Source organism: Thermobia domestica, chromosome 8 (assembly GCF_964235325.1).
Source record: "Thermobia domestica chromosome 8, izTheDome1.hap1.1, whole genome shotgun sequence".
Taxonomy (NCBI): Eukaryota; Metazoa; Arthropoda; class Insecta; order Zygentoma; family Lepismatidae; genus Thermobia; species Thermobia domestica.
In genome coordinates, this window is record NC_137461.1 from 38,690,967 (window position 1) to 38,713,929 (window position 22,963).

General features: G+C 34.4%; 1 long non-coding RNA gene across 1 annotated transcript; it reads left to right on the forward strand.

The window, feature by feature from the left end:
* The first annotated feature begins 7,756 nt into the window (after positions 1-7,756).
* LOC145691670 (uncharacterized) lies at positions 7,757-10,300 on the forward strand. Its single transcript, XR_014132483.1, has 3 exons — positions 7,757-7,796; positions 9,394-9,526; positions 10,115-10,300. It is a non-coding gene; the product is annotated as an uncharacterized LOC145691670 (long non-coding RNA).
* Positions 10,301-22,963: the final 12,663 nt, after the last annotated feature.

The following is a 22,963-nucleotide window of genomic DNA, read 5'->3' on the forward strand; positions in this document are numbered from 1 at the left end:
ATCTGTTCCTTGTTTGTGCGTAGCCAACAAGAACTAGATGTGCATTCATCTAGAAAAAGCCCCCACCCATCATGCTAGATATATCATGGCATGCAGAAGGTAAAGAAAATCTGTTCTTCTCTTTCATAACACTCACGTAAAGTACCCTAATGTCACCCTCGTAGATTTCTATATATTTGGACTATTGGGTTATTCAACAACATGCCATATCTTGCCCATGGAAAATATGCAGGAAGAATTGGATAGAGATTCTTATGCCTGTGCTTCAAAGTAGACGCAGTAAAAATTATGATATACTATAATGCTGGTGGTCTAACAAAACCCAACTGGCGGTGATGACATTGGTTCTCGTAGGGTAAATACACTGAAATCGGTCGGATTTAATCTGATCAACCGTCGGTAGCGTAAATTGCGTTAAAAGCCTTCCTTTTTTAAAACAAAATGCTCCCACTCGACTAGAAATGCAGGGTCGCATTTTGATTCGATATTCAGGGGCAGCTGCATAAAAGGCTAGCCTATAAATTTAAATCAAACGAACATACATTAGTTATAACATACAGATATACATCTATGGTGATCAATGTTAAAAAAAGAAGTGGTTCATTTCTGCCAGTTCCAGTTTCAGTAGAGGGGTAAGAGTAAAGGTAAAATGTGTCTTGAAAACGCTTAATCGATTCCAGAAAATAGCTTCTTACTATCTATTGCCGTTTTTAATCTATAGCAATCAACATTAAAACTGGAGGTAGTTGAATTCTGCCGCTTCCAGTTCTAGAAGAAAGATAAACGTTCACGTGGAATATATCCATTGGGCGCTGTAACGTGCGTATTTAAATAAAATATAGAAAAATATTAATGCATCGTCACTAGTCAAGGTCACAAATCGCCACCCTCAATATTATATAGCAAGAGCTTAATCAGCATATAGAGAAAATGAGTATTTAAGCAGGTATAAGCAACCAGTTTTTAATGAATGCTTTTAATTTGCATAGGCGAATTAAATAATTTGCTTCCAGCCTCTCAATTCCACACACACACACACAAAAGTGTAATATTCACAAGTATCTAAAATTCTAATTTCGTAAGGTTGAATAACAAGTTGCGTGAATATAAATTTAGGTAATTATTATTTTCGAATATGTATAGATCACTACAACAAAATACAAGAAAAAATAACAATCAAAATAACGGTCTCAGTAATCAACTACCATATGAGCTTTAAAGCTATAATCCTTATATCTTCAGGAATTAATTATGTTACTACAAAACTACTATTATAATTACTATTATAACAAATTATATTACTAATTTATATCTTTGGAATCTTCTTAATATCAGAATATCTAAATTTTAGACAAAAGATTTGAATAATGAATGGACCCTGATAACATTTAAACCTTCAGCATACACTTGTCCATTTAAATTGAATGGCGGCCTTTTTAACAGAATCTAAAGATTTAGTTACAGTTAAATAATCGAAATCGGAACAGACTCACAAAATTTAGATGCTTTAACACTGCGTACATTCTCTAAATCACAAATAATAGTTGTTTTCAACTGATGATCATTAATATACATTACTACGTTATTATAACATTTACAACACTTGGTCAAGAAGGGTCCGACTAGTTTTAATTTTCCCTGAATTCTGACGCAATTCGTACCAACTGAATTTCACGCAGAAAATTTTGACTTCAGTCGCAAAATGGCGCTGTTACAAATTATCAAGGTTATCAAATCTTGTTCCATTCAAACATTTGTCTGACTTTTTTTTATTATTAGCATACAACAATGCTTAATTGATTGCACGAAACGGTCTTGGCTATCTGTTAAAGTTTTACTCTATTGCGATCTCCGTTAAAAGCGAAAGTGGTGTCTTTCTGCCAGTTCCGGTTTAAAGAGATCTTTAAAAATAATATAGAACCTATCTTTTGAGTACTAAATCTACTCAGAAAACGTGCTTCTTGTTTTTTCTTATAATTTTTGCTATATAAATCAATATTGAGACCGGACATGGTAGTGAATTTCTATCACTTCCGAATTTAGTAGAAAGTTAAGAATACAGATTTAAAAAAAGTTTTCGTTGGATGATTAATTAATTTGCAAGAAACTGTTTCCGCCTGCTACTACATTTTCTGCTCTATACTGATTAACACTAAAAACATGAAACGATTGATTTCTGCCACTTCCAGATTGAATATCACCTCCATCAACGAAACCGGAAGTGGTTGATTTCTATCACTTTCAGTTTGAATATTACCTCCATCAACGAAACCGGGGATTCTTATTTCTGTCACTTTTGGTTTGAGTTGAGCTGAGTTGATTTTGAGTTTAACGTCTCGTTCAGCAGCGAGGCTATATGAGACGTGGACCTACTGATTAACGTGGAATCCGAACCACATGAGCTCCCGCCGGGAATCGAACCCGGATCTCCCAAGCCAAAGGCATGTACACTAACCGCTTAACCACGAATGAGCTCCACTTTCGGTTTGAATATCACCCTGTGTCAATGAAAACGTTAATGTTTGTTTCTATCAATTTCGGTTAAAACATCATCTCCATAAACGAAACCGGGAATGTTTGATTTCTATCATTTTCGGTTTAAATATCATCTCCAACGAAATCGGGAAGGTTGATTTCCACCACTTTCGGTTTGAATTTCACTTCCATCAACCCTTACTTATTGATATGTTTTTCCCAAGACATATGGAAGCACACACACACACACGGAGAAGTAGTATAAATCTCAGGTTGCTTACATATATTGGGACTTTGTAGTTCAAAATTCAGAATACATTTATTGTGATTTTAGAATAGTATTATGAAACGACAGACGCACTATTTTCATCAACGACCTTATGTCACTTATACTGCAACACAATAATACCATCGCTGTAAAATCTTCAGGACCAAAACATATAAAAGGCGTAGTGTTCACAGGACTCTTCTGAAATTCATTTGATACCATTCAGTGAGGTGTGTAGACATCGGAAAAAGTCATACTCTGACGTTATAAGGTCTGTGTTATACGGGGATGTCTTAAAACTTCGCAGGCAAGTTCTGACAGGCGGTAAAGTGTACGCGGTCTGACTTCGTGTGTGCCAGTGTCAGCATATACGACACTCTTTCTGTTAAAGTCTATCCTTCTGTCTGGAATCAGCAGCTCGTTATCCGTTCCACTCCCATCAAGCGCACAGTATAACCTTCTTGGGCGTTAGTGTAGCTTTTGCCATAAATTGTGCAGTTCAGCTATAATAATTTTTGCATATTTTTGTCGTACATTATCCACTTTTCGTCACTCATGATCGACCGTTTCAGAAATGGTGTGAGTTCTTTACGTTTTAGTACCAAATTTCACAAAATTAAATCCCCACGTTAAGGGGGTTTGCATATCCAGGCTCCTAACTATGAAAACATTTACGCTCAGTCCAACCTCAATCATTTCACGAATTCAACCTGTTTTACGTATGTTATTAGGACATAATATCGATTGTGATTTATTCTAAAAACACTTTTATACAATGCAAGAGCTGTAACGTCCAAATATTTACTAAGAACTCATAGTCGTATCGGAATAAACAAAAGCGAGTATGGAACAGTAAACTGCTTTCACAAAAGGCAAAAGAAGATGTGCAAAGGCATGCAAAACGGTCAAGTGGTTTGGGTCGATACACTACCAATCACATGTTTGTGTGTTCAAACCCGGTAGCAAGTTGTTTATTTTTTTAAGTGTCTTCCTATTTTCATCCGGAGGCTGAAAATATTTCTTTGAGTAACTCATTGAAAACTTCTTTTCTTCAAATTCGATTAGAACGGAACATTATATGAATTGCGAATCTTAAATCCATACCTAAAAAAAAAAAAAAAAATGAAGTATACTCACTACTCCATTATCCTCTGATTTGTAACGAAAAACTAATTATAAACAGTGGTGACTTCAGAAAATTATCCTCGGGGGGAATTTCAATATGCGGGTGGAGGGTAAACATTGGTAGTCCACATTGAGCACGATCGAATATATGGTCCTGAAGGCGGAAATTTCTTAGCTCGAGAGGGGTCTCAAATTCTCCCTCAGATCACGTCCTGAAAGCATCATTGCTTAAAAGCTTTTCTTAACAAATATAATATTACACTTGTTTCTCGTTCTACATTTTGAATTGGTAAAATCATAACTTATAGAGGATTATAATAAAAGCATAATAATTACAATACCAATTATGTATAAATTATCCTGTAAGTTACCAACTTTGGGTCAGATTAAATCTCAAATATCTGATTTCCCAGTAGATACATAATAAATACAGGTTAGCTATTGTGTTGTCTTAAAAGAAATACTATGTCGGATATTTTTCTGTATGTAGTAATTTCTAGGAATAATAGAGGTTATATAATTATTGTAATTATTCATTTCTTAATTCCTTTATTGCTTTCAGTTTAATTTTACTTATTAAATAGTAGCTGAGTTCTCCAATCCTCTTTCTTCAAACTATTATTGAGATGCATTCGTTACTTACTTAGGCTCAACGAAACACGTCTCAGTTACCCCATTTTGATCAATTTGATACATCAATAGGGAAGTTCAAATATATTTTGACTGTTCTGGCGACTAACATTGATACTGACAAAGAATCAATGATTGATGAATTTCTTTTAGTTTAGCTTCCCTTTCAGCAGCGAGGCTATACGAAACGTAGACCTACTGATTTAACGAGGAATACGAACCCAGGTCTCCCACGCCAAAGGCTACTGCCAAACAAGCTTCGAAATATTTATCTGTTATAGGTTCCAAGTCATATTAAGAGCATGCAGATAATTTAATTCTCCAATGATTTTTTTCAACTGCATTGCCTGATAAGAAATTTTCCTATCAGGCAATGCAGCTGAAAACTCTTTGGATGAACTAAAACGCTTACTGTTTGCTCATTATGGTAAAAATTATCGTATGCCCATATTTTGTTCACAGATTTACACTTTAATAAATTTAAAAGTAGATAATAACAAACGGTTTCCTATATGTGACAAAATAACTCATTAAGTCTCATTACCTCATACACCTCATACACCTCATACACGTAAAAACGTGCACCCCTAGTGGTACAGATTATGTCTAGTCGGTATTTAATTTCTCTTCATGGTGATATGTTCAAATGCATTGCGAGTGGGTGTCTTCAACTCCTATAGGTCTCTAACCATGGTTTGATACAAATGATCATTTACAAAACCCAATAAGTGGAAGTCTAATTGTGTGACGTCAGGTGATCATGGCAGCTGCCTTATCTGACCATCTCGTTGAATCAATCTAACCTGAAATTTTTAATCCAAAAATTGACAGGCATTTAGGAACCACTGATGTAGTGCCCCATCCGGCTGGAATATAATGTCAGGTTGCAGATGTTCCAATTGTGACAAATCAGACGCCACTGTTGACGGGAGATTTGTTGAAAAGTGGACGAGGAAAGTGTGAATGCTGTGACGTGAAAATAATCCCAAACAAACGACATTAGTGTTGAATCCATAATTTTCTGGCTCACTGAGGTGTATAGTGACACTACCGATACTGTTTTTAAACCTAATTTAGCCTTATTTTCATGTAGAACAAGAAGGGGGTAAATAAACTGACAAAAATGAGCGTGATTAAAGTCAAATCCATAGTTTTTGAGGTCACTAAGCTACCGACAACACTTAAACCCAAGTTTTGCAAAGTAAAAGTATATCAGCTTGCTTATTATTGCTACTCAGTTCTTTATGTTTTGAGAAGGTTTTTTTGTTTTCAAATTTTGCTCTTTTTTTCTAATTCTCTTGGTCTAGGAGTCTGTCAATTGCAGAAATCTTACGAAATTTGTTTTAAGTTATTACAGTGTCATCTATCATCACTCGAGAACAATGCTTTTAACAAATATTACTTATTGTTCCTCGTAGAACTCGAATCTGCAATAAAAAATTAGGGTATCTTAATTTGAGGTTTCGAAGTTATTCCCCAATCCCATTCCCGTGGGGCTAGAATGTGTTAATTTTATCACAGGTGAATTTTTCCCTTCAAAATATTATTTTTTTTATTTCCTGCATGTTTTCCGTCGATGCTCATTTGCCCAGATATTCTACAGTTCCACGTTAATAACTTAATCCTATTTCTGTTCAAACATAATTCAGTCTGGACCTATTAAACGATTGATTCTTCGAGAAAAGTGTAAGGACATTTTTATAAGCTGCAATTTTCATCATAACCAGGGCCGGATTCCCCAATAGGCCCGGGCCTATGGGCGCAAGCTCCCAGGGGGCGCACGGCCGAGAGAAAAATTTTGAAAAATATATAGAAATAAAAATAAATACCCATAACTTAACATATTTTTTGAATTGATTTTAAAAAATCAGGCTAATAAAGCATTCTGATTTTGAAGTTCATAGGAACAAATAATGCCTAATTGTTGGAAAGAAACTATTTTTCAACATTATGCATCAACTTCGTCGCAACATTGATCTCAAACACGGGAGAACTGGCTGAAGGAATGTCGTTTCTACGCATCGTATTGCCACTGTCACTAGGCTGGCTCGGCGCTACTGCTCGTAGTGATTAGGGGCGCATGTGCCGTGTGCGTGCCAATGTTCAAATCACTGCTCCACGAGTACCGCTACGAGATTAAAACTATTTTATAATGTATTACAGAGTTTTTTTTATATTTATTTGCCCAAATGGTTAAATTGAACAAAACCAAAGTTATTTACCAATCTTTTGTTAATACATTAACGGTATTTTGTTAAGCCCAGAACCAAGAAAATTCCTCAAAAAACTTGCAATGATAAAATTGCTGGTGTTTAAGCAATTAACATATTGGCCTGATATATTTTTTTAATAAAGGTTTTTAGGAAAGTAACTTTAACCAGACTAGGGGGCGGAAAACATTATTGGGCCTAGGGGCGCTAAAATGCTAAATCCGGCCCTGATTATAACTATTTTCTACGAAAAATTGATAATTTTCAAGATAATTTTTAAAAAAAACTAAAATTCTCCCTTCTCCTCCAAAAAAAATATGCCCGCGGCCAAATCAAGATGACATTTCAAGATATGTTGAGGATATCAATATAAAGATTTTGTACACTGTTAAAAATATTTTCTTAAATTTGAGAAACCTTTTCTTATCTGTGCACCGAGACAATATTTTCTTAGAAATGAGATTTGTTTATTTTCATTCATGAGGAAATAACAGTAGATTTTTTCCTTCCGCTTTGTACAACCTCACCTTCTTTTCTCTAATTCTCATTAATAAGAGTTTCAAACTTGCTTCTAAGAAAAGATATTTTAGGTGCACAAATAAGAAACGATTTCTAAGATTTAAGAAAGTATATTTTAACAGTGTATTATTCAAAGTATTGCTTTTTTTTTTTTTTGTCTAATATTTCTGGATTAATTCAAGTTCGTGATGGGTAAGGTGATGAAAGATCTTAACTGAAAACGAAGCCTTCATTCACTTTTACAATGTTTATCATTATTAGTGTAATTAATTTCTAATTATTCTAATTCTAATAAATGCCATTACATGATAAAAAGAGAAAATAATTAAACATAATTCCTTGTTAATGCATCAACAATCAACCACAATTCGTATTTGCTCGAATGTAACTAATAAGTGCTTATTCTTCAAAGTTAACAGGTAAATTAATATATGAATCATTAGCAGTATATGAAGTATTAACTTTTCAAGGATAAATCATTGTATAAATATGGTTAATTTTGAAATTGAATCATAAGTAGTATCTTCTCCAAGAAGAAAACAATTCTGGAAACAACCATGTTCGCAAAGGTAAGTTATTTTTTTAAATTCCTATTTGTAATATCCTGAAATCAGATTTATTCGAATGCATGCATTGTAGATGTGTTAATAGTTTTTCTTTTAAAAAGAAAAAAAACACAATCTCAAAACGCTTCTTGTTCACTTTACAAAATCTTAGGAAAAACAACTTTTTCCTTTACCAACATAATTTCTACATCTGATGGTAAGCAAAATAAGTTTTGTGAAATACAAACTATAAAATACTTGAACATATTAAAGAGGATAAATTACCTTAAATGTGGCAGTAACAAACAAATCGTAAAAAGTAAAAAAAAAAAAATCTATAAGTAGAAGAGAGACGTTTTGGAGTTGGGCGACCAAGTACAGTACTTCTTATGTTTAAACACCATATTTAACAAAGAAGCCACGTCATAGAATTAAGTGCTAAGTAATCAATTCAACTGGTTTATTTGTGACCAACAAAAGTTAATCTAATATAACTGGCTTTTAGTCAGAGATAAATCTTAACTTTCGTGAAAATCAAAAATTAAAGAGTAATACTTATTCAGAATTGGAGAACACATTGTGTATGAAAATTTTGTAATTAAAATTACAGCTAAAATAACTTTGGCTATGGAGAAGAATGTAAAAATTGACTAAGTCTAAAGAGTAAATTAGCTAAGAAACCAAAGTACTTTCAACAGTAATTAAGAAGATAATTGTATAGAAGGTAACGAGAGAAAGGAAAGTTTACATTTAAGTATATCATGTAAAGAGGACCTTTATTATGGAAAAAAAAAGCATGAAAACCAAGGGGAATCACAGTGCAACACAAGCAAATAATGAAATATGGTATACTTTTAGCTGAGGAACATAGTGCATGGAAAGCACTCAATTAGCTACAAGATGTCGTTCTACAGGGTGGAAATATACTTATTTTATTGCTAACGATGTAAATCCGCCACTAAATCTGTTTTTTTTAAAAATAAAGTGAGGCATTACAGTGCACAGAATCAAGAAATTATCGTTTTCATTTCAATCATGCGTCGTCAAGATCACATCGTATCAATTCTACAAACTGATTAACATTTCTGCAATTTACTAGAAACATTCAACACATACAGTAATTTCACGGAATCAAATTTAATTCACATGTGTTACAGATAGGAACTTAAGTTTCCTTTTCTAACATAACAATTTAATTGATTGAGCAATATTTCCCAACACAGAGTAATATTGTGTGCTGAGAAAGTAAATTAAAAATTCAGAAACTGATGACTTCATGAAACTGAAAAAAAAACAGGTTAAATTACACACAAAATATTTTAATTAAAATGTACGAAGTAAGTTCTAGATTAAGAATGATTAATGTGGACGCAATAAGTAATTACAATATAAATACGCTTATAATTACTAACATATTAATAACTAGTTAATGATAAATTATCTGCCATACCTGTAGATATATTTATGAGTTATTCAACGTTACGTTTTCTGGATATTTTTCAAGATAATTTGTCAAGTCTTACAAGTTAGAATGAGAATATCAAATAATAATAATAATAATAATAATAATAATAATAATAATAATAATAGTAATAATAGTAATAATTCTTGTTATTTTCAGGTCTTCGTTTTCCTTGCCCTTGTCGTTTGTATTGCTTTGGCTATTCCTAGGCCCATACCTATACCATATCCTCAGAGAATTCCTTTGCAACAACAGAGAGGAGAAAACATGCAGACAGCTAACATGATGTGGGGTGAGTACTTACTTTAGTTATACAGCCGTATTTGCTTATAATTCTCTTGATTTGAAGAGTACTGTATGAAGTTAATAATAGACCCACAGATAGGTTTATTTATATTAAATGTTTGCTGTGTAAAATCATATGTGAGAAATGACATTCACTATTACTTTGATCTTAATAGACAGACACAAAATTATTACTAGATAGAAATTAATAATCATATAGGGTGTTCCGGATAGTATTAGTGATCACAACAAAAATTAAGAGCAATCTCAACGCCCGAAAATTACATTTGAGGCACTCAGGAAGTAGTACCAAAGTGTGCTGTGGCAACCAGTCCTTGTAAATATATGTATAGATTGTAAATGTCGTTCCTCTTTCCACAGTTTCTTTAAAATAACTTCACAATTATTTGATCGTGTGAAGTCCATTTTTTGGAAAGAAGCCTATGTTGCATTTGCTCTCAGTATCAGGAATACCTCATGTCAACATAAAAATCAATTAATATTTAGCTACTTGGATTAAAAACATATTTATTTTTATATTATTAATTTATTATCATAGATGCATTCATTACTAATTGTATCTATTTTCTTGTAGGATTTCCATGGTTCTGGGGTTAACTGACTATATTTTAAGTTAAATGGCTTTTGAACATCGGATTATGATCGGAGAAAACATGGGATCTACAATCTACATATTACAATTCTAATATTGTATTTGATACTTTTCTAATACACATAGTTTAACAATGTGTTATACAGTAGGTAAAATAATAAAGAATCTGCAAGAAGTTTGTTTCTATTTTGAATACCCTGAACATTAAATATCTTTTTTTTTTTTTACCTATGCTTTTATCTGTGATTGTCAGTGATTAAATACATTTTGCTTTACTTTTTTCATATTGAGTACATACTAGGGATGGCCAGAACCAGTTTCTGGTGGAACCGGTTTGCGGCTCTGACCGGATCCGGTTATAGAAGATCCGGTTCCAGAAACGGTTTTTTGCATCCAGGTCTGGAACCGTTTTTGGATCCAGATCTGGGACCGGTTCCCAATATCCGGTTCCGGTACCTGGGATTCGGATCCAGGTCTGGATCCGTTTCCGGAACCGAGTCTGGAAACCGGATCTCCACAAACCGATTACTCGCGGAACCAGTTCCGTAGGAACAGGAACTTTGTGGCCATCTCTACGCTAAACCCGAGCTGCTGGCAGGCTGTGAACAGTGTGCTAGATTAAATGGTTGAAGCGACAGGCAGGCGCCCATGCGGAGGCCGCTTGTCTCATTTGGCTAAACAAACTAGGTAACTGGCCAACTCATTGGCTAAACAGGAAAACTGGTAAACTCATTTGATTAAACACCCACTGGTGGACAAAAAAAATTTCTGGTCGGCACAAGCGGGTCTGCCCGGGGAGGGCACAAGCGCGTAGTCCTCTTTGCAGTGTTTTGAATGTTAATGTTATTATTCAGTTCAAAATGTCCTGTCTTGCAGAATTCTGTCGATGAATTTGAAGATTAAAATGTATAAAACAATAATCATGCCTTTTGTGTTGTATGGTTGCGAAACATGGTCGGTTACTCTGAGGGAAAAAAGTAGACTGAAGGTATTTGAGAACAAGATCCTAAGGCGAATACTCGGACCCAAGAGAAACGAAAATGAGAAATTTTGGAAACTTCATGACGAGGAATTCCATAATTTATGCCGTTTACCAAACATTGTTGGATCATCAAGTGTAGGAGGCTCAGTTGGACAGATTATGTAGTCAGAATGAAAGAAACTGGAAACACTTTCAAAATTTTTTAACTGGAAGTCCAATCGGAAAATTACCATTAGAAGACCTAGGCGCAGATAGGAGGACATTAGAATTGATCTCGCAGGAATGGGAATAAAAAGTAGAACTGGATCCAGTTGGCTAAGAATAGAAGTCAGTGAAGAGCTTTTGTGAACGCTGCATCGAACATCCGGATTCCACAAGCCATAGAGTCAGTCAGTCAGTTTGTTAGTTTTTGATAAATACCACACTTCGAACTGAACGAATTCAAAAAGGAATTAATTTTACTCTGAAACTCATAATTAACTCTTGAGCTCCAAAACTATTTTAGAAACTGGAATACTTTTTTAAAAAAAAATCTAGAATAGTCGGTTGATTTTAGCACATTTTTGTTATTCAGTTTCATTTTTTTAATTCTTTAAGTATGCCATTATGAGCACTAACACAAAAACAACTAAAACGTATTAATAGAATATTTGAAGCATAAATATGCATCAATCGACACCCTGAAACCAAGTGAAACCCTTTATCAGAACCAAAAGGAAAAGAAATAACGTAACTTCCCTAATAAATCATATTGTAGATCCCTAAAATAGGGAGGCCGGACTCAGGTATAGTAATTGAAATCAATATCAAGTGAAAGAAAGCCTCATTGCAGTTATTAAGTAGGAGAAGTCTGCATGAATGCAAGGCTTTACCCAGGTTGGTAACCACGAGCTCTATTATCGATTCTACCTTTCCTCTAAACAGAGAAAAACAATATTTGTATCCTTCCGCTGTTCAATAATGTAATTGGCTAGTGATATACCATTTCCACTCTCGCACAGTGGAAGCAAATGTTACATGCGAAAATTTGACAATCCTGTTTCGTACGGAGTACTCGCATAAGAAAGAGGGGAACGCAGCTATATAGTTGAAATGGCGTCATTGTCGCAGCTCATGCTTCAATGTAATATTTCTATTACTTCATTAGGCATATTGGATTGCAATATTATTCAATAATCTATATTATCTTTTATTCATTTATAATGATCTGATAGTTCTGTTTGGTTGTTTCATAGTACAAGTAATAATTAAGAGCAGAGAACTATTTTGCGGAGGAGTACAAGCGTTGGTAGACCTACAGTAAATCAGAATGCTTCAGTTACACATGACTTTGTTTAGAATTAAGGCGGGACGGGAAATTGTCTTATTGAATTTAGTGATTGCCAACCATACTGACAGTCGCAAACCCGATGCAAAATGAACATCTCGTCATTTAACCTCATCCAAACCATTATTAACCCTCTCATTGGTTTAGTGGCTAGTCTGTGTGTTTTTGATGTAGTTGGTCCCGAGTTCGATTTCCGGTGGAAGAGCACAAAAAAAAATATTTCACAATCATTCACTTTCATTTCTCATCTGTCTTCTTTAACTTAAAAGAGATATTCGTGTGATGTTAAATTTTTTAAAAAATAATTTTACAAACATTGTTTTTCTATTAAATTTTCATTTATTTCCAAGTATTTTTCAAAAAACATTTGCGTGTTGTTGAAGAACTGATTTTTAAGACTTAACAAACGGTATACTACCGCTACATTATATTAAACATTACAATTACTAGAAAATATTTAAGGCGCCTTTCACATAGATAATATTTAATGAAATAGTCGCTTCAACACCTGATTTTTTTGTACTAACAAGGATCTCACAAAACGATCCAATAAGCCCAGCAGATATTCAGAAACCACTATAAAGAAAACGTCTTAGCCATTTGAGAAAATGATGTCCTCACTATAGTCCCAAGTGTCAAAATACTTGATAGGACCACTAGATAGGTTAGTGATAAAAACCACAATAAATAGCCATTTCTTTAACATTTTATAAATTAAGAGATAATAAACCAGTGTTGAAAAAGTTATGTATCCTTGTAAGAATCTTATGAATTGTTTTTGTTTTGTTAGGTGAAGAATAAATGAGCAGCAGTCTATATGTTGCAACAGTGTATAATCATTCTGTGACAAGTACATCTGCACTAGTACTTGTGTACTAGTACTGATTATGCTTTGATGTAAAAGATCTACAGAAGAACACAGAAAAACACACATGTACTGAACAAGCTGCACCTGTATTCTCATAAATTTAGCATTTGCTATCCCGTATTACTTATTCGTGTGTGTTTAAAGAGGCAGAGACCTTTGAACGGTATGTGACAATGGTTAGAGAATTTGTTACAAGTGGTTGTCAACTGAGACTGTTGGAACGCACATGGTCTCAACAAATCAATGCCGCAACCCCCACAGCTGAGAACACTTACTTGGAAGTGTTTTCCAAGAAGACTGATCTCAAACTGGTAATGGCCACTACAATCTACAGTTCATGTCCACCTGCATCACTTGTCCACATGGTATTTCGGAATAGAAAGACAATAGTCATTGCTGTGTTAGTAATATTTCACAGATAACATTGAAAAGGATTCCAAACAACATGGTTAGTGATGTCCACTTGTGTCAAAAGCAAAAACAGATTTCACTTATTGAAAGAAAATGTAAAAAATAAGACTTGTTTTTTTTTTCTAAAAGGTGCATAACCATTTCATCATCATGTACATCATATTAAAACAATGAACGGAACACTTACAAGGGAAGAGAGGGAGATTATATATCGAAGTGGAAGATGGCTTATACACCAATCGAAAGAACTAATGACACCTAACACAAAACTGTAAAAAAATTTTCCGAATGCATATACTGTGCGAGTTATAAGAATATACAGGGTATCCAGAAAATCCGTTTCCACCCCTAGAATCGTGAAACAGATGCCAAAACAGGAAAACACGTATTTGATCATTTTAAAAGTAGAACGTATTAAAGTAAAAAGCGTTGTCCCAGGGCCATCCACAGGGTCCCAGGCGGTGTTCAACTCAAAAATTACAAATGGTAAGGGGGGTTAAAGTAACACGTCGTTGGAAACGAGTTGGAAAATGAAAGAAGACGGAACATGTCTGGACTCTAAAATTACGCTGTGCAAAATGGCGGAGGGTCAAAATGTCAGCAAAACGTCATTGTAAAGTTTATGGTCACCCCCCAAACATTCTGAAACAGTGAGACAGATGTCAAAACAGAAAAACACGTGTGTCATCATTTCAAAAGTACAGTGATTGAAAGTAAAAATATTTGTCCCAGGGTCCTCCACAGGGTCCCAGACGGGGTCGTACTCAAAATTTTCAAATGACAAAAGGGCATCAAGTAGCATATCGTTGGAAAGCTGTTGTTAAATGCAAGTAAATGAAATAAGTCTTCACGCTCTACGATAACACTGTGCAAACTTTCTTTTTAGTTCTTCTTTCTGTAGTCGGGTTTTATTTTGTTTTCACTTTAATTCTTGTACTCAACGGAAAGAAAGAAATGCCCCTTTTGTGAAATTCTGCTCTTTCGGACCTGTAATGTCTAAATAAATAAATATAATAAAAGAAAAGAAAATTAAGAAATAAAGAAAAGAAAAGACATAAATTTGACATCTTTGAGCATAGAACTGACTAGGTAACACAGCGTTTCCCAACCGGTGTGCCGCGGCACACTGGTGTGCCGCGAATGGGCCGCTGGTGTGCCACGAGGAAATGAAAACAAAATTATTAATTATATAGGAACCTAATTGCAAGACAGGAAATATGTGTATTTAAATTTCACATTACTGTGAACCTCTACAATGAAAAAATACTGTAATTGTAATATATTATTGTACATACATTACCACTACATAGATTGTATTTCGAAAACAGAATTTTATTAATATTTAAAATTGTGACTTATATTAATCATGTTAATAAATTATAAGTTTCACACTGTGTTACTTATCTGTTCATTTTTAATGTTGAAAAAAAGTATTAATTATCATTGTTATGACCATTATTGTTTCTTTATTGTTACAGATTATTTCGTAATTTAAAATTTTAAAATCTCATTCTATCCTTTCGACAAAGCAAACACTCATACAAATTACCGCAATTATGTTTTAAAAGTACAAGAGATTTGTTTGTTCGTTCGTAATTTAGTTATCTTCCTTGTGAAAGGTTGGATACATTCTTCGAAAAAGAAAGTGTATTTTTTAAAAGACTGAGTTCTATATTTCATTGGAATTGTTTTCTATTTTTTTAATTTGAATGAAAAGTTAGTATAATGAATTACGATGGAGGAAAATCAGTGATCGAGCTTTCTTCTTTGTGAGAAGGAGGTCAGTAATGAAAGAAAACAAATACGACGCTATTTTCTATTTACAAATAATAATAATAATAATAATAATAATAATAATAATAATAATAATAATAATAATAATAATAATAATAATAATAATAATACCCATGAGTGTGCCGCGAGAATTCAAGTTAGACCCGTAGTGTGCCGCAAGTTGAAAAAGGTTGGGAAACGCTGAGGTAACATATAGTGTACAATAGCAGTACTTATGTTCTTTATCTCGAATATCAAGTATAAAATGCTTCAAACAAAGAAAATCTTTCTTGCACCTGAAACGGCGAATACGTGCAAATATCTCACAATGGAACGTGCCAATTTTATTTATTTTATTTAACGATTACCAGATACAGCTCAGAGGCCATTTTATACTGGATATCTAACAATAACAACAACAACAACAATGGAAAGGATTTGGGAAGGTATCGGCCACGGCGTTTTAGTAGGTACCATCCCGGCATTTGCCTGGTAGGATTGAGGGAAACCCTGGAAAACCCCAATCAGGATGGTCGACAACGGGAATCGAACCCGCGACCTCCCGAATGCGAAGCCAACGCTCTACCACTTGAGCTACTTCGCTCGGTAAAATGCAAAATGGAAAGCGAATGCGCTCGGAGAATCGAAATGATGATGTACATTTTAACCGACTGCCAGTTTGCACAGTTTAATTTTAGAGAGTAGAGACTTGTTCCATCTTCTTTCATATCGCAACAGTTTTCAGCGATCTACTACTTGACCTCTCTTGCCATTTGAAAATTTTGAGTATGACCCCGTCAGGGACTCTGTGGAGGATCATGGGACAAATAGTTTTACTTTCAATCATTGTACTTTTGAAATGATGACGCACGTATTTTCCTGTCTTGACATCTGTCTCACCGTTTCAGATTTATAAAGGTAGTCAGAGACAGTACAATGACGTTTTTGCTGATATTTTGACCGGTCGCAATTTTGCACAGGGTAATTTTAGAGAGTCGAGAGTTGCTCCGTCTTCTTTCATTTCCCAACCCGTTTCCAGCGATATGCTACTTGACTCCCTTATCATTTGCAATTTTTGAGTTGGACCCCGCCTGGGACCCTGCGGGTGGCCCTGATACAACACTTTTTGCCTTTGATACGTTGTACTTTTAAAATGATCTAATACGTGTTTTCCTGTTTTGGCATCTGTTTCACGATTCTAGAGGTGGGAACGGATTTTCTGGACACCTTGTATATTCATATACCTCGTACAGTATATGCATTCGGAAAATTTTTATTACAGTTCTGTGATAGGTGTCATTAGTTCTTTAAGCCATCTTCCTCTCTTCCCTTGTTAGTTGCCAGCGAATCAGTATCATTACTCTGTAATTAATACAAGTACTCTATAAGGATTATCTAAAATATTATACTTATTACAGCAAGAATAATGACCAATTTAAATGAATGACTCGTTACTAATTAGGAATCAACCTTACGATCTTCATTTTAAAATTAAACGTAACTGGGTATAAATAAATGTAGATATACAAAAACAACAAGGGATTAATGCATGCAATTAATTTTATCAACTTCATTTGAGACCATCATCTAGTGACTGGCAGAAAATGAATTCCGTTTATAAATTTTGCTAATGTATTCATATTAATGCTTAATTGAAACTGAAGTTAGCGCGCACGTGTAAGTCTTTACGTATGTCTATACATAATACTGAATAACTTTTTGTATAATTTATCCCATTTGAATGAAATGGTTTGCAACACCCTGCCACCTTTGGATATACCTCTGTTTAGTTTTGAAGTCAATCAACAATATGGAAGTAAAAGCTGACAACGTTGATCCCATGTTGCATGTCTACATATTTAAATAGTCTGATAAAAATATATTTTTCAGTATTAAATTTGTAAATAATTCTTGCTTTAGATATAATGGAGTGTGTACATTCTTTAGCTTCACGATTGTCTTTATTTTCTACTTTCGAATGATGAAAGGAAAGAAAAAAAGGATGATTGTGAAAAACTTCTATTTCGATGTATGTACACACGAATGGGAGCCACACCTTTCAACATATCTACACTGAGAAAAATCCGTTTTCGGGATAGCGGTATATTGTACAAATATACGGAATCCTTTTCCTTACTACATAAATCAGTACGGAACATGCGTTATCCGTATGCTGCATAGGCACTGCCCTTACATCATGTCGTTGCAGGATGCCTGATATCTAACAGTCTTCCTTATATTACATACATATTTGTATGTCACCTTCGTCAGCTATATGTCATATACGTCCATTTGTATGTGAGGTCCTGACCGCCTATATTGTTTCATACGGAAATAGTATACAGAAGGAACACTTATACAAAAAGTATTATAAAACATGCATTTTAGGTATACGTTTGCTGTACTTTAAGTCCAAAAACTACAGGATTTACAAATGTAACATACGATTTTACGTCCGCCACTACCTTATTCTTTCTCTGTGTACACTAAATTTTAACCCCTTTATTGGTCAAGCATTGATAGCATTACTATTAAAACATTTAGTTTGCTTTTATGGTTGAACCATGTCTTCTTGATCATAATTTCGTATTTTTTAAAAGTATTGTTGTATTTTTGTTACAAAATACAGGATGTTTACTTCAAAGCAACATTGCCATAAAATAGGTCTTATGTGTAGCTACTGAGCAGCATTGCCCTACTATGGTAAAATATCAAGAATACTCACAGTAATTACCAACAGTTTCATTGAAATATTTCCCTACAGAGCAAGAAAAAACAAATAAAAAAAAATTAAAAAATGAACTTTAGCGGAAGGTAGGAAATAAAGCTTCTACAATTCAAACTTTGACTATTGTAACAAAAGCCGCCACTGAATCTGAGTTGGAGGAAAATCGTCAGGACGACTTTTATTACAAAATCAGAAGAATTAAAAATAATATAACTTATATTGTAAAACATCGAAGGAAAGAGAGAAAAATTGTTGTAACATATTTTTAAAATTTTTGAAAAAGTAAAGATCCTGGCGATTAAAAAGAAGAGAAAAATAAAAGGTGATATATTGTTATAGTATTTCCAGACGGCAACACTGATTTCTTCTTTCCTCCGGGCGTAGCGGACTCCCGGACGGTGAGTTGCGCTCGGAATTGAAAGGTGTGAAGATGTCTAATGGAGGCTAGTGTGAACAAGAGGAAACGTGAAATCGTAATACGAACACGAGTTTGTGCAATCGGTATTAGTAACTTCGTGAGAATTTTGCATGTTTGGTTCAAAGGAGACAAAGTTTAATAATTATTAATAACGGTTATATCTGGGAGTAAAAAAAAAGAGTGAACCGAAACACTCTCGTAAAAAAAAAAAAAATAAGTGGAGCAAGAAAGTGGGGTCGTGAAAATCAAGGGATTGTTTTAATTCCTAGTGCAATTCAATTCTGGTATTGAAAAGAAAGAATTGAAAGTGAATGATTTTTGGATAACTACTTATATTACCAGATCGTTGATTGCAGCAGGATTCGATATAAATTCGAATACTCCACTTTATTCCGTTTACTTGAATACGTTATTTGATTCCTTTTGAGAGGATAGTATCTTACGTCTTTTCTTACTTATTTGTGGTATTTGGAGTTGGTTTAGTAAGCCAGAACGAAGGTCGATTTCCATTCAGAGGAGGACAGCGAGACAGAGTTGGTAACGAAAGGTATAAGACCATTATTGAGAAGGTAAGAACTATTTCAATTTTACTTCCTTGTGACCCTCGTTAACTGTTAGGGATATGTTTTCATTAGTTCTTGTTGGTTGTCTAGTAGTATTCGTTCTTTAAGCAGGATTCTTCCGTTGTTCGATAAATGCGAAGTTGTCTGATCCGTTATCGTATTCAATTACCATTTTTTTACTATAAATCTCAGCTCGATCCTTGGTAATGACATTTTCAGCATTGGAAGAAGGAGAAACATTACATTGTTGTCTGGAAATACTACGTTTTGTATTAGAAAGAGAATAATTGAAAAATTTAATATTAATAAATTGACTGGATCAATCCCAGTACCATTTGATATTAGTGTGTGGCGTGACCGCTCATATATATTGTCTCTTGTCTATACAGTCTTGATTTGCTTTTCAAATTTTTCAATAAAAGAAAGAAATTAAAGTACAATTATATAATACATAAGGTTAGGTGGAGGTTTCCCCCCCCCCTTAATTTGTGAATCAGTATCGATTGACATTTGCTTGTTTCAGATTGTCACTAGATAGCTTTAAGAACTGTTAAGAATTCGTATATATACAAAGAATTAAATAAAAGATTTAAATTTCTCCTTGGAATTGCTGTTGATTAACGTAACGTTCAAATACGTCATATTATATATATATATTTATTAATCGTTGGAATTTTTGTTGATTCACATCGCATTCAAATACGCATTTTGCTTATTTGTTTTTTATTCTAATAATATATTTGTTATCTACTTTTGGAATATAATCTTTTCCTACTATTTTTGGAACTACTATTTGGGTCTACTTTTGGAACAATAAAATCAAGGATTTGGTGTGATTATTTCCAGAATTTGTGTGTATGTATGTTTGTGTTATATTTTTGCAGCCGAATTTTTGTACGCTATTTTCTACTGAAAGTTGAAGGAGAAAGAAACACTGATTGAACCAATAAAAGGTAAGGGTTGTTGGGGAGGATTGAGCTGAGATCTTGTATAAAAGAAGATTTAGATGTCCCGCACCCAAAGCGCCCGATTGATGAAGGTTTTTTTTTCCTGCTGACCGGATTCTTTACGGGCGCGTTATACTATACTCTGTTGACGAAGATTACAAGTATGTAAAAAAGCGATCCGCAATTCCTGTATATGAATATTGTATGAAATCAATAATGCCAATTAAATGATCACTGAAGTTATAATTCGTGTGGACAACGCAATAGAATGCGGTGTTGCTTGAGAGCAACACTGCCCACTAAAGGGTTAAACATACGTTTTTTTTTTAAGATGCTCTCAGGAGATTTCAAATTTTCTAGTTGTCTTCAAAAACAAAGTTGGTTTAAGCACTGAAGGGTTGAAAAAAAAAAAGTTCCGATTATCCTGAAAACAGATCCAACGAGTTCATTTATATATCACATAATGATTCGTTAAGAATTTTTTAACCCTCCAATACGCGCGCAGGCTACTATTGTAGCCCAGAGTTTTTGTTTTCCTTGCTAATAAAGTAATTCGAGATGCTAACTCAAAGGGTGCCTGTGTACTTTTCTATCAACTATCATTCTGCGTGTTTAGTCTGTGGTCAAACGTAAAATCGAAAGGAGTTCATTGTTATTCTCTTGAAAGTTTCATGGGTTACATCTGTAGCCCGCGCCACTATTGCTATCACGAGTGTTCCAAAACGTCAAAGTGTTTTTATTATAGTTTGAGTGTTGATCAGATGGTCAATGAGTTTGCCAAATCCCAATTCTGATGAGGAATGTTTTCTAGATGGCGATAGTGAACATTTTGAGACCACAGAAATACATTTTTCGGACAAGAAATAGTGAAAATTCAGGAGATGTGACTGAGAATTCCGGGCGGCAGGGATCACTGATGCCTGTTGATGATAATTGTGGTCAGTGTGGCCCCCGTCATGTCCATGACGCACCCCCCTCAACTGTCTATCCGTAGGTGTTCTTCCATGAAAAAAAATCTTTTCGATTAATTTTTACAATCCCTCAAACATATTTATATAGATTTTTAACCCTCCCCCAAATATTTCAATGACGCAGTTTGCGTCATAGCCCTCCTTTGTGTGCACCCCTGGTTGTAGTAAAGACAGTTGTGAAGTAAATTATTATCTAGGAAATGAGAATCTTGAATGGAAAAAAAAACACTTCTCGTAATATCGGTACTCATGCTCATAATATTGTGCTTCGTTTTCCAGAACCTAAAGGTGATTCTAGGCCTGTGTTGTCGTAACTTGAATGTATAGAACTACTTTTAGATGCAAACATTTTGAGACTTATAGTTGATTATACCAATATTTACATTGACAGTGTTAGATTGAGATTTGTTCATAACCGTGATGCAAAAGTTACAGACGAGACTGTACGTGCCCTTATTTGGTATTTTGATGCTTTTGATGAGTGGTCAATGTTTGAAGTAAAGTGTGCACTGACCACTCATGACCATTCATCACTTGTGTGCAGAACATGCTTAGAAGGACATGAATAGGGAAACATAAAAAGAAAAATATATGAGTGTAAATACCATATGTATAATTATGCAAAATCGTAATCAAACTTTGATACCAGAAAATGATTATGCTGAAAAGGTATATGTTTTATGAATAATACGTTTATTTGTAAGCTTTGTAAAATTTTTTGAAAAGTTATATTTAATTTTTAAAGAATTCTAACATATATGTTTACGATGAAGGAAAGTTTAAAATGCGCCAGATTCGTCCATTTATTGCTAAATACAATTAATTTTTACAGTCTTATTCGTGTATCACTTTTGAAAAAATGAGTGGTGTTGGTCTTATTTGTATATACATAGCTTTCAAAATAAACATATTTCTCAAATTGTGTATAAAATCCTTAAAACAGTTTATAAATACAATTCTCTACAAGAAAGATAGAAATATTAAGAAAGTTATGCAACATAATAAAATTAAAAAATGGACTACTGTGGTAGCCCGCGCGACTATCCACGTCACAAAAATCCGCGCGCGTATTGCAGGGTGCTGTAATAAGTATTTTTTTTCTGGAAAAATCCAGTAAGTATTAGAGATGAGTTCTTTCTGCACAGATCTTGTGCGGAAATTAATGAGACTGGCCATGACACGGCATCCCAGACGTCAACATTTCGTCCACTAGATACGTTGAGTTCAGTTGATTTTGAGTTTAACGTCCCTTTTCAGCAGCGAGGCTATATGAGACGTGGACCTACTGATTAACGTGGAATCCGAACCCCATGAGCTCCCGCCGGGAATCGAACCCGGGTCTCCCGCGCCACAGGCGCATACGCTAACCGCTTAGCCAAGGAGGAGCTCTCGTCCACTACGAGACGGATGGGTGGGGGTGGGGACTTAGCTAACCAACACTACCCGGATACGTTACTTCCGAGCTCTGAAAGGGTAAGGATCACTCATCGTGTCTGATATAGAGATCGGAAGCGTTAGTAAATTTCTAACACTTCTGGTATTAGTAGAGAGATTAGCACTGTAAAATTTTAATGGACGCTTAATTGATTACAGAAAATCGCTTCTCGCTATCTATTACAGTTTTTACTATATTACAGTCTACATTAAAGCCAAACGTGGCTGATTTCTGCAATGGTCATTTGATTAGAGACTTAAGAGAGAAGGTAGCGCCTATCTAAACCCTGGCCAAAATTGGTGGTGATCCATCACGGAGTTCTTGATATTTTGTATCTTCCGAACGGACAGAGAGCAAATAAGGAAGCTTTTGGTATATCAAATTTACTAAAAGCAAAGAAAGCAGGTT